The following is an 11,980-nucleotide window of genomic DNA, read 5'->3' on the forward strand; positions in this document are numbered from 1 at the left end:
TAAAATCTTTGCGCCTTTGGCGTCAACGAATAGGATCCCCAGGAGGCAAAGGTTGGCGACATCTAAGGGCCGGGTCCCATAGTTTTATGCGAGCAGCAGCAGCAAAGCAGCAGCGGTGCAGCACAGGAGCGGCCGTTTCGAGCAGATTTCCGTGGGACCCCTCTGGCGGTCGCTCCTGTCAAAACCGCCATTACTTCCTGTCCACCACGTGATCCCCTCTAAAGTGTCGGTTTGGCAACGCTTTGTTGCTCGCGCTGCTTTTCGTGCTTTTATGATTTTCCAAAGTCATTTGCTCTTAAAATGTGAACCCCACAGCGAAAACAACGTTTTGTTAACGTGTTCTTACCGCGGTTGCGGCTGTCGTTCAACAGAAAGCAGCTCTGCCACGGGAATAACGTTTCATTCGTAAGCACTTACTTGACCGGTTGTTTCGTACCCCTGTCTATGATAGAGTCATCTTGAATCGTTCCTTTGCAAGCTGCCGCTGTGCTACAGCTGCAGATTCAATTGATTTTCTCCATCGTTGTACAAGTTTTGATTACTGGCATGCTTTACCACTTCAGCAACAAACACACAAAACGCGGCCACGTCGCCACACAAACATCGCTGCCACGAATGATGTTTCTGGTCCTGCGTGCGTGGTTGTCCTGCAGACCCTGACCAGTTTTGTAGTAAACAGAAGAGTAAACCAAGAGTAAACCTCCGAACACACACAATTAAAGCTGGATGTGCGGCGTTCATCACAATGCAGATATCTGAACTGCAAGACAATCACGACTCCCGTCGTCTGCTGTGACAGCTGGCCTGCGCATGCTCTTGGGGTCACATGAGCGGTCACATGGTAGACAGGAGCATCCCAGAATGCAGTGCGAAGCTGGCACTCCCGTCCCAATGGCAAAAAGTTGGAAGGGCCGCTCCTGTGTTTCCTTCCTCCAGAGCAGTTTTCTGCTGCCGCGGCTCTGCTGCTAGAGGCGTCCCATAGCGTCGTGCGGCAGCAGAGGCGTAGGAGGTCCAAAACGTGTTGGCAACTACGGCATTGTTTACGTTTCGAACATTCCGAAGGCGTACGCAGTAGTTAAAGGTCAGCTCCGGAGGAAACTCACTGCCACAGATTACAACAAAAACCCGCAGGCACAAAGGTTGATGCCTACTGAATGTACTTCCAAAATAGTTTGGGCGAATACCCTGTATTTACTGCGAAATCTGTTTTTTGGTTTGCCGTCCGATCGTCCGCTTGAACAGCTGACGTCACGCTCAGCTTTCGCTTTGGCTCCTCTTGGCTTGTTTGCTGGCTCGCAGTTTCGCAATCGCCAGCAATCACAACTCGTCACTCGTCAGGCTGAAAGCGAAATCGAGAGTCGTGTACGTACGGGCACCTTTCTCCGCGTCTTAATTTGATCATCTTTTTACTCCGGCTAGTCAGTACACACAACCTCATCTAAGTTGTCACTTTGTGAGAGATGCAGCGTGAGTGAATTGTGAGAATACCGTGCTTCTCGCAGTACCAGCAGGTACGCTACTAAGAAAGATGTTTCGTGCCAGGTTCCCAGTTGATATTGTGCGTGATTGAGTGGTACGAAACCAGTGGTTGAGTGCTCTGAACTTATCAAGGCAACTGTCGTGTGTGCTCGAAGCATTTTGCATCAGAATGTTACGAGGTCGTTCACCTGACGGCCGATTTGGACTGTAAAAGTCGCTGGAAAGGGATGCGGCTCCTGCCTCGTTCGACGACAACAAAGAGGAGAGGATAGCAACAAAGGACCAAAGTTGCGGGTAAGTGTCCGCACGAACTTGCACTATGGCTTGCACACAATGTAAACATGTGAACGACAAATATGGGACTGCTAAACCCTATAATCCGCGGTTGTATGTAAAACAACGCAGTTTCTCAGAGAAGCTGGTTGAGAAATTATATGAGTTTGGAGAAGTCTGAGCTTGGGCACAGGGAAGACAAAACAGTCACAGCAGCTGAAATCAGCAACAACTTAGGAGTTCCTGTTTTGAGACACTCTGTGTCTGTCTGGACTTCTGTGTGATCACATTCAGCCTTTTCCCAACCATGGAACCACACCATATCCTGCATACATGGTAGCATATTGTTGTTCCTCTTTAAAAGCCGGGCTGTGTCTGTGAGCGCTGTGTATTGAAGTCGTAATGTAAAGTTATTACGTGCCAGAAATTCCATTCTGTCCTTCTATACTAATGAAGTTGACTCCAGCAACTGAGTACCTTGACCAGCAAGGGATGACGATCAGCATGCTCGCCACAGATTAGCAGAAATTGGTGAAGTCATGAGAAAGACTCATCTACCTGTGAATCATCGTTTTGACACATGGCACATTGCAAGAGGGCCACATTTGCTTTGTAGCACACCGTCATAACACATATGTATGCTGTCCATTGGTTGACAACATATTTCCTATTAGAAGGGGTATAGCTGGGGGCAAGCTATGCTGTCAACATTGTTGATCACATTTTGTAGCTCTTAAATATGTAGATGCTTTTTTGCACTTTTCCTAACAATATTAGCCTTAACAGGTATAATTATAAGTTCTGCTTCTCCTTTCTCAGGCCCCAGGAAAGAGGTACATACAGCAGCACTGGTGAAGCAACGTCTGGTGCTACAATAATGGTGCCACAGTATCGTGAACATGTACATGTGTGCGCACATGAACAAGCAATGATATGGCAACCTGTTTCCGGTAAAATGGCTCATGATACTCTGGCATGTCATGGATATTTGGATCATAACGTTGCTTCACATATTCATGAGCATCAAAGTCACCATGCAAGATGTGCACATCAAGACATTGGGAAGCTGCTTTGGCCCCACGAAGATGATTTACAGTATTTCGAGCTAGCAGCGATTACTAAGCAATTGTCCTGCATTCCTCACTTACAGGAACTGGAACATTCGAAGTGTTGTAGGGGATAGTGAGTGTAGTTCGCCTTCTGAAGGACATCTCGCCATTGTGTGCACTAAAAGTTGCCTTGTCTCAGTGCTGTTACTCGGGCATGTATCTAAGTATGTCATGGTAAGTAGGTCATGTATCACTTCCACCTTATCTGTGTGCCACATATTGTATCTACACATAAGGAATGTGTGTGAGAAAACTACTGAAACAGAGAATTGCATTGCTTCTTTACTGCACAAGCCTGTTCTGTCTGTTTTAGGAATTCTAATAATGCTAATTTTCATGTCAGGGTATGTCCAGGGGCTTTCTGATGCTCTGCTCGATCTCTGTGGACGATAGCTGTTCATGAGCCCCCGAACAGAAGGAAGAGACTACACAAGGGGGGCTCACCGCAAGAGTTACAGTGAATGAGTAAACGCTAACAACTCTGCAAGGCATTAAATGCAAGACGACAGCAGAAGGGCTTCAGCGAACATGTACAAACAGTCGCATACCTAGGATTTTTAGTTTTTGGCATTTCATTCGCCATTAATCGGTGGCTTCTGTAGAAGCGCAGGGGATGGGGAAACAAACACAAGATTTTGGAGCACACAGTAAATGGTACTCCATGTTCCTTAGCCATTTTTACTACATGAAGTGCCAGGGAAAAATGAAAGGGGTTGGGACGCTTTCATAGATGTGGTTTGTTACATCATGGGTGCATCATGCATTGCGCTCCATAATGCTGATCAATCTTTTTTTTTTTTTTTTTCATGTGTCATACTTCGCGAGCTAAAAGCTCTCGAACAGATGCCTGGCTAACGCACGAATGTCAAGGACCTCAGAGATACAGCCAATTCCACTGATAGCACTGAGGTCTGTGACTGAGCTGCTTGAGTTTTGCTACTCAAGGTGCCCATTTTCTACGCTCTATTACAACCTTGGTTTGTAAAACACACATTGGTACGAAGAAGCTTTTATGTTCATGTGGGACGGTGGTGTTGCAACTCCTTTCACTGGTTTGTGGGGAATGACCTCATTCTGCACCTAAGACTTACCACAGAACACCTCAACTGACACCTGTATTCTGCCCATCTTGCAGTGTGCTTGTTTACCTGTTGCGAGGGATTATGGGGGAGCCAGATAGTTTTATGATCTCTGTGTATTCAATAAAATTATGGTCTATTCAGTGTTACGTGTAAAATTGCAGTATCTGTGGAATGTGTGGAGATGTGCATTGATTCAAGAAGTAAATCGGCTCCTGAAACCAGCATGCAGATCCAGATGTAATACTGGTGTCTTTCACATATGGAAGCAACTCATCTTCATTTCTTTTCTCTTTTCTTTTCTTTCTTTTTTTTTTTGTTGATTAATGTGATGGCTCATGGCTGCACTGCACTAGTAAACCAGCCGAAATAAGGTGCAAGGTATCCCTGATAATTACACTTGCATGGTGTCCTTGTACTGTGCAGTGTATTTTTGTATTCGTTTATTTTTTCCTTCCTTTCTTTTTCTGTTCAGCTCTCATAAGCCACGTATGCCCTCATGTAAGTATCTTGTTCTTGTGTCTGGTGCTTGCTCTCTCGACAGTGTAAAATTTCGGCAAATACGTTCATCGCGAATCTACACTAAGGTTGTCATTCAAGCCCAATTCTTACGTACGTAGTACCTGCAGTGTGCATACGATAACATGGCGTTGCCAAACACAACTTGTTCACGCGGTTATAATGACAAGAAATGCGATTACTGCTCCTGTAACGTCAAACGCCAGTTATTCGAGAGTAAGAAAGATATGCGCAAGTGATGCAGCAGTGGTGAGCCGTAACTATAAGAGAGTGAAGTCTTCAATTAAGCGATGAATTGACTTACTTTATCAAAGACACCTTCAATGGGAATAAAAATATATTTCGTATGTAGGCGTAGCACAGTTCCGCTGACGATATACGTGACTTTCATTGCGTTCTTAGCCAGTCTGCCGCCGGCCGGAACGCGATAGCATAATTGCACGAATCCTAACTGCATAAGTGGTATCAACAGCGTGTTTTAGCATTGGCAGATCATCCCAAATATTAAAAAAACGATGCGATCAAGAAGCCTACGTCGATCGAGCAGATGCTCCCTGCCACCATCGCCTGTTTACATTCCCGTATGCTCCGTAGAGAGGGAGGGAAGTCTTGAAGAACACTGATATCACTTACGTCGGCGATATACCGCGTGAACAGCTGCCGTCATAAAAATGGCGGCCCCCATGTCTGTTTCGAAATGGTTAATTTACGATTATTTAAAATATGGGGCTGTTTTGTGGAAATGAAGGGTGCTTTCAGACACAGTTCGATATGGGCTTCCAGAATATTGTTACAGTTTCAAGAAGTCAAGGTATCTCCGGAGCTGACCTTTAAGCCTTTTAGTACACACACGTAGGAATGAAATTCTATAGGTGAAAGGCTGACGTGTGTGAGATATATTATGGATCTGTAGCTCACAAGTGGACTGTGAAATGATTGTGGTGGTGGTGGAAGTCTCGTGACATTCAACGTATAGGTTCGTCCTTTCCCACTGCTGTGCAGAACAGCCTCTGCTGCGCGGTTGTACGGAGACACTTCTACTGGATTTTGTCGTATAAATATCGCCTCGTTACTACTATTCGTTATTTTGATTTATTGTGACTGTCAAATGTGTACGTTGCTGTTAGTGAAATAAATCTGTCTAACGAAAACAAAGGCTTCTTCTGCTAGTCATCACTAGTTCCTGCCTGTTTTCATAAGGTAACGAGTTCATTGTCTATCTCTACCGAACCTTTTTGTAGCCTGAACATTGTCTATCTCTATCGAACCCTTTTCAAGGGTCAGTTTCATTTACAACCTCGCAAGTGGTCGATCCCCACAGGAAATGTGGTTGGTATGGTTTTCACGCACGATGGAGGTGGAAGTAATTTGCCTGAATGTTATCAGGTCACGGGTAATCAAGTACTTACCACAAAACAAGCGAACATGTTATCTGCAACTCTGGCACAACATATGTTTCACGCAAGTTTTGTCGAACACTTTATTAGCTGCAAATAGTAAACTAAATGAACTGAATTATGTCCTGAAAGCGCACTTCATGCGGTACCGATGGTTGAACACTCACTCCAAACCACTGGTAATCACAAGTGTGTTAAGTTCTTCAGGAACAAATCACAAAACAACCAGACACAAACCTTCAGCCGTCACCGCCCTACTAACCCTAAACACCGTCGAATGAAAACAATACACACGAACCACCTGATTGGCTTGCGAGACCGGCTGCTCAGGCTGCAGAGCAACAAGGCTGCACAGCAACCAAAAATTCGGATAAGAGAGCAGCAGGGAATTTCTGCAGCTCGGCAGCGCTGCTGCTCTCGCCCAGTGCTATGGACCGCTCCTGTCGCTGTAGCTCTGCTGCTGTTGTGCTGCTGCTACTGCTCACATCTATCGTGGGCTTGTGGATTTGGACCAGATCAGGTCGTAGTGTCCGTGTATGCGCGGCATGATGCGCACTGTTGAATTTTTCATTGCCGATTCACTGAATTGTAGCCCACAACAATTCTCGCGAATGTTCCACTGACAACATTTATCTTCACATCCTTCGGATAGCGACGCCAGTCCGCTTCGCAACGCGCATTATGTTTTTCACCGGGACTGCTCCATGGCGTGGCACGCGCGTGCACGCGCCGCATGGACGATGCACGAGCTGAAGCTTCGTTCACTGCTTAGCGCCGAAGCAAGAAAGAGTTCGGTATAATTTTGATTGTAGCTTCGTAACGGGATCAAAGTCTTGAATTAGGATAGCAAATACGAAATTAACATAGCGTGTAACGGAATTTGAAGTGAACTTGTTTTTGCATTTTAGTGCCCCTCTAACAAAATCAGCATCAACATAGGGCAAAGACATTGACATCACATTGGGGCAAAAATCATCTACATTTCAATCAGTCAATGAAATAACAACGAGGTATCTACCTCACAGCTGGATTGAGGAGTATTCGGACAAGAGATGTTAATATGTTTGCCACGATTGCATCTCACCTTCGTTTCGATTTAGCGACACGTTACTTTGTACACTCTTGGGAGAGCAATTACTCGCTGCACGCACCCTTGAAGCAGGTTTGGTTCATTGGTGGTGTGTTAATCCCAAGCTATCTGCCTGCCGGTGTAACTGAAGGCATGTTGCCCGGAAGAGATCGGGCGTACTCAGCCGCAGGGATCTGAGCCGAGATTTACCCCTTACAGCGTCTGAAGAAAAACCGAGGGAAAACACCCATATAAGGCACAAGGCGGTGTCACAGTTCCAATCCGGGTCACATCCTCGCCCAAGCAGCACAAAATATTGTCCCAATATTGACTGTTTATCGGGTATAATGGCCCAGTATGCCCAACATTTTACCAATATTGGATAATTACTGGGCAAGCCGGCTCAATATTCCCAAGACTTTCCAAGTATTGGCTATGTATTGGCATATTAGCACTACGTTTCCAATATTTTCCCAATATCGGTGAAATATTGTGAATAATGGCCATTGCTGAATAGCTGGAAAATGGAAAAATTGCTGTTCACACCGCATTAACCCAAAGCTGGAGAAGTATTACAGCTTTTTCCGCCGTTATCATTCCTCTTGTCGTACATTTTAATCCTTATACTTTGACATTTAATCCCTTTGCCATCCGAATTAATCCTCCTTTCAATATTTTTAATCCCTATTTTACGTAACTTGCAATTTAATCCAAGTGACTATGTGTGGGCTACGTGACTTTTTTTTTTCTGTTTTGGGACAATTCTCATGTCTACGGGTTTTGCACATGCTTTTCATTAATAATGTGGGTTTCTGCACAATGATGGGATACTGTGGGACTGTCAATCTGGATTACGGTATTGTGGGAGTATTTCCATGTCTACGGGTTTTACCCATGGTTTTCATTAAAAACGTGGGTTTCTGCACTGTAATGGGATACTCTGGGACTGCCAATCTGGACTGCGATATTGTGGGACTATTCCCATGTCTACGGGTATTGACCATCTTATTAAAAGCACGGGTTTCTGCATTGTAATGGGATACTGTGGGACTGTGTATCTGGATTACGATATTGTGGAACTATTCCCATGCGTGCGGGTTTACCCATGCTTTTCATTAAATATGCGGGTTTCTGCACTGTAATGGGGGTACTGTGGGACTGTTGATCTTGATTACGATATCCTGGGATTATAAGCATGTCTACGGGTATTCCCGGTGCTTTCCATTAAAAACGCCGTTTTTGCACTGTAATGGGATACTGCGGGACCCTCAATCTGGACTACGATATTGTGGAACTATTTTCATATCTATGGGTATTACCCACGCTTTTCATTCAAAATGCGAGTTTCTGCACTGTAATGTGATACTGTGGAACTGTGAATATCGATTACGATATTGTGGCACTATTCCCATGTCTACGGGTATTGCCCATGCTTTTAATTAAATATGCGGGTTTCTGCATTGTAATTGGATACTGTTGGACTATCCTGATTACGCTATCCTGGGACTATAAACATGTATACGGGTATTCCCCATGCTTTTCATTAAAAACGCGGGTTTCTGCTCTGTAATGGGATACTGTGGGACTGTATATGGATTACGATATTGTGGGACTATTCCCTATTCTACGTATTGCCCATGCTTTTCATTAAATATGCGGGTTTCTGCACTGTAATGGGATACTGTGGGACCATCTTGATTACGATATCCCGGGACTATAAGCATGTCCACGGTTATTCTCCATGCTTTTCATTAAAAACGCGGGTTTCTGCACTGTAATGGGATACTGTGGGACTGTGTATATGGATTACGATATTGTGGAACTATTCCCATGTCTATGGGTATTACCCATGCTTTTCATTAAATATGTGAGTTTCTGCATTGTAATGGGATACTGTGGGACTATTTTGATTACGATATCCTTGGACTATAAGCATGTCTACGGGTATTCCCCATGCTTTTTATTAAAAACGCGGGTTTCTGCACTGTAATGTGATACTGTGGGACTGTGAATATCGTTTACGATATTGTGGCACTATTCCCATGCCTACGGGTATTACCCGTGCTTTTCATTAAATATGTGAGTTTCTGCATTGTAATGGGATACTGTGGGACTATCCTGATTACGATATCCTGGAACTATAAGCATGTCTACGGTAATTCCTCATGCTTTGCATTAAAAACGCAGGTTTCTGCACTGTAATAGGATACTGTGGTACTATTCCCATGTCTATGGGTATTACCCATGCTTCTCGTTAAAAACGCGGGTTTCTGCACTGTAATGAGACACTGGGGGGCTGTGTATTTGGATTACAATATTGTGGCACTGTTGCCATGTCTACGGGTATTGCCCGTGCTTTTCATTAAATATGCAGGTTTCTGCACTCTAATGGGATACTGTGGGACTATCCTGATTACGATATCCTGGGTCTATAAGCATGTCTACGGGTATTCACCATGCTTTTCATTAAAAACGCGAGTTTCTGCACTGTAATGGGATACTGTGGGACTGTGTATCTGGATTACGATAATGTGGCACTATTCCCATGTCTACGGGTATTGCCCATGCTTTTCATTAAATATGCGAGTTTCTGCACTGTAATGGGATACTGTGGGACTATCTTGATTACGATATCCTGGGACTATAAGCATGTCTACGGGTATTCCCCATGCTTTTCATTAAAAACGCGGCTTTCTGCACTGTAATGGCATACTGTGGGACTGTGTATATGGATTACGATATTGTGGGACTATTCCCATGTCTATGGGTGTTACCCATGCTTCTCATTAAAAACGCGGGTTTCTGCACTGTAATGGGATACTCTGGGACTGTTTATCTGGATTACGATATTGTGGCACGCTTCCCATGTCTACGGGTATTACCCATGCTTTTCATTAAAAATACGGGTTTTTTCATTGCAATAGGGTACTGTGGGATTCTATCTTAATTACGATATTGTGGGACTATTCTCAGGTTTACGGATATTACCCATGCACCGTGTAGCCTTCTTGATGGGATGAATGTTCCCGCTTCAGCTTTCCTTACACAGTAGTGACAAGTAGACGACACGCCGTTTTGTGCGTCGTCTGCGTGCCGCAGAGGAACATAGAAGAAAAGTTTCGCTGAGTTGCTTTTGCTGATGTCCCTGTCGCGGCGCAGGCCATCGTGTATTGATATTTGAACCATGGATGCGCATGCGTCAACAAGTCTTGGCCCTCGTTGTGAACAATTTGACGCGCCGAAGACAATGAACAAGGCAATACATCCACAGGTCAGAATTACAGCCACAGAATTATAGACCGCGCAAGACGAGGTGGAAATCTCATTCAGCTGCCTGGACGAAGACAGACAGAGAGGAAGCGCATTAGCGGGGAGGACGAAAGCGCAGGTACAACGAAGACGTCGTAGAGAAACTGTTGACAATCACCCAAGCTACGCGCTTTCCCCAATCAGGGGTGCAGTGTTACAAACCTGGTCCGAACCTGACATATTGAAGATAAATCTGACGTTGATGGACATGGATACACATCAAAACTACTTTGCCATGTGCCTCAAGACCAGAACAGAACTGATGTGAAAGTCAGAAAGCGCCACGCCGAGTGGCTGCAGAGCGAGCGCCTTCAAGTAGTTCGATACAACATCGATGAAACGAACTATAATATTTGGTGCAGCAGATCGTGTGGCCGCTTCCAGCGTGGAACAAAAGCTGCGCTGTGTGAACGCGACGACAAGCTCGAAAGGCGCCAATGGGTGCGTTAAGTAGGCGCCCATCTTTAGGCGCACTCAGATAGGAGAGTATGACACCCGGAGCGGTCACTAAACAACAAAATGCAACTTTGGAGCGCTACATTGCTCGCTCACCGATGCCGCATTCTGTTGTCTGCTCATGCAGTGCACAGACGTAGGACACGTTGGATTAGTTTAAACCTATAGCAACGTTGCAAGAGACGACGGTGGTTGTGAAGTCTTTTCCTTGTAACAGCGAATGAAATGAAAAAGATGGGAATTTGTAACAGACACCATAAGAGCTATTTACTGTGAAGATGACTGCATTTCGTGGTGGTGCCTACATTAGAGCACCTGTACTTCCCACGAATAACCGCCAATATTCCTCCAATATATCCGTGTGGAAGTCATCCCCTAATAAAAAATCATGATAACAGTTCTAAAATATTAAACCTTACTGAATTCAGAGCATTGGGTAACATAGAAAGGCCGTATTTTGCTTCCAAGCCCACACTTCGAAGGTCGTCCTGCCGCCGCTCAGCACGAAGCACGTCACGTAAAATCTCGAGCACCCGGGCGCTTTCGTCTGCCTCCTCTGAAACTGGAGCGCTCGGGTCGCTTACTTAACGCACCCAATGTCAACCTCATCGCATGTATGTCGCCCTGCTACATTGGAAAGACGTCGCCAAAGTGTCCTGGCTGACATTTAAGAATCTCGCTTCGGAGGTGTCACGCATTGCAGCAGAAGCCGATTCTGACGAGGAGATGGTCTTCATCCTAGCCAATGCACGTGCGCACAAGCGTGTCAATGAGGCCGAGCTAGTCCCACGTCATCCCATTAGGTACAGCGCTGGACAAACGTTTACGGAACACGCTCCGGCACATACCTAGGCACATGTCCGTTAGTCCGTACCGTCCCAATCCCTGCTAGCGTGTTACTCTGAGGGAGGAATGCGCAAGAGCTTGTTCCGTAAACTTTCGTCCAGCACCGTGTACCTGCCACCGTACAGCGCCTTTCTGAACCCCATAGACAAACTGTTTTCGAAGTTCAAGTTAGGTGTCAGGGCAATCCTTTCGGAGCGGCAAGCTCATATACTGCAAAGACCATCAGCTATCACTTTGAAGGAGTACTGTCGCTCGATTTTTACTTGCCGCCGCTGACCAGTCCATGGCAGAAATATTTCGGTCGGTCTGCACAACATACGACAGGAACCACATAAGATGCGTTGGAAACGCTCTGATGCAGCTAGACATGTAAACTGCGCACAACTCTTTCACGCAGTACATTAACATATTTAAGAATATATTAAAACATGCAACAAAGATTCA

The sequence above is a fragment of the Ornithodoros turicata genome, chromosome 4 (genome assembly GCF_037126465.1).
Source record: "Ornithodoros turicata isolate Travis chromosome 4, ASM3712646v1, whole genome shotgun sequence".
Lineage (NCBI taxonomy): Eukaryota > Metazoa > Arthropoda > Arachnida > Ixodida > Argasidae > Ornithodoros > Ornithodoros turicata.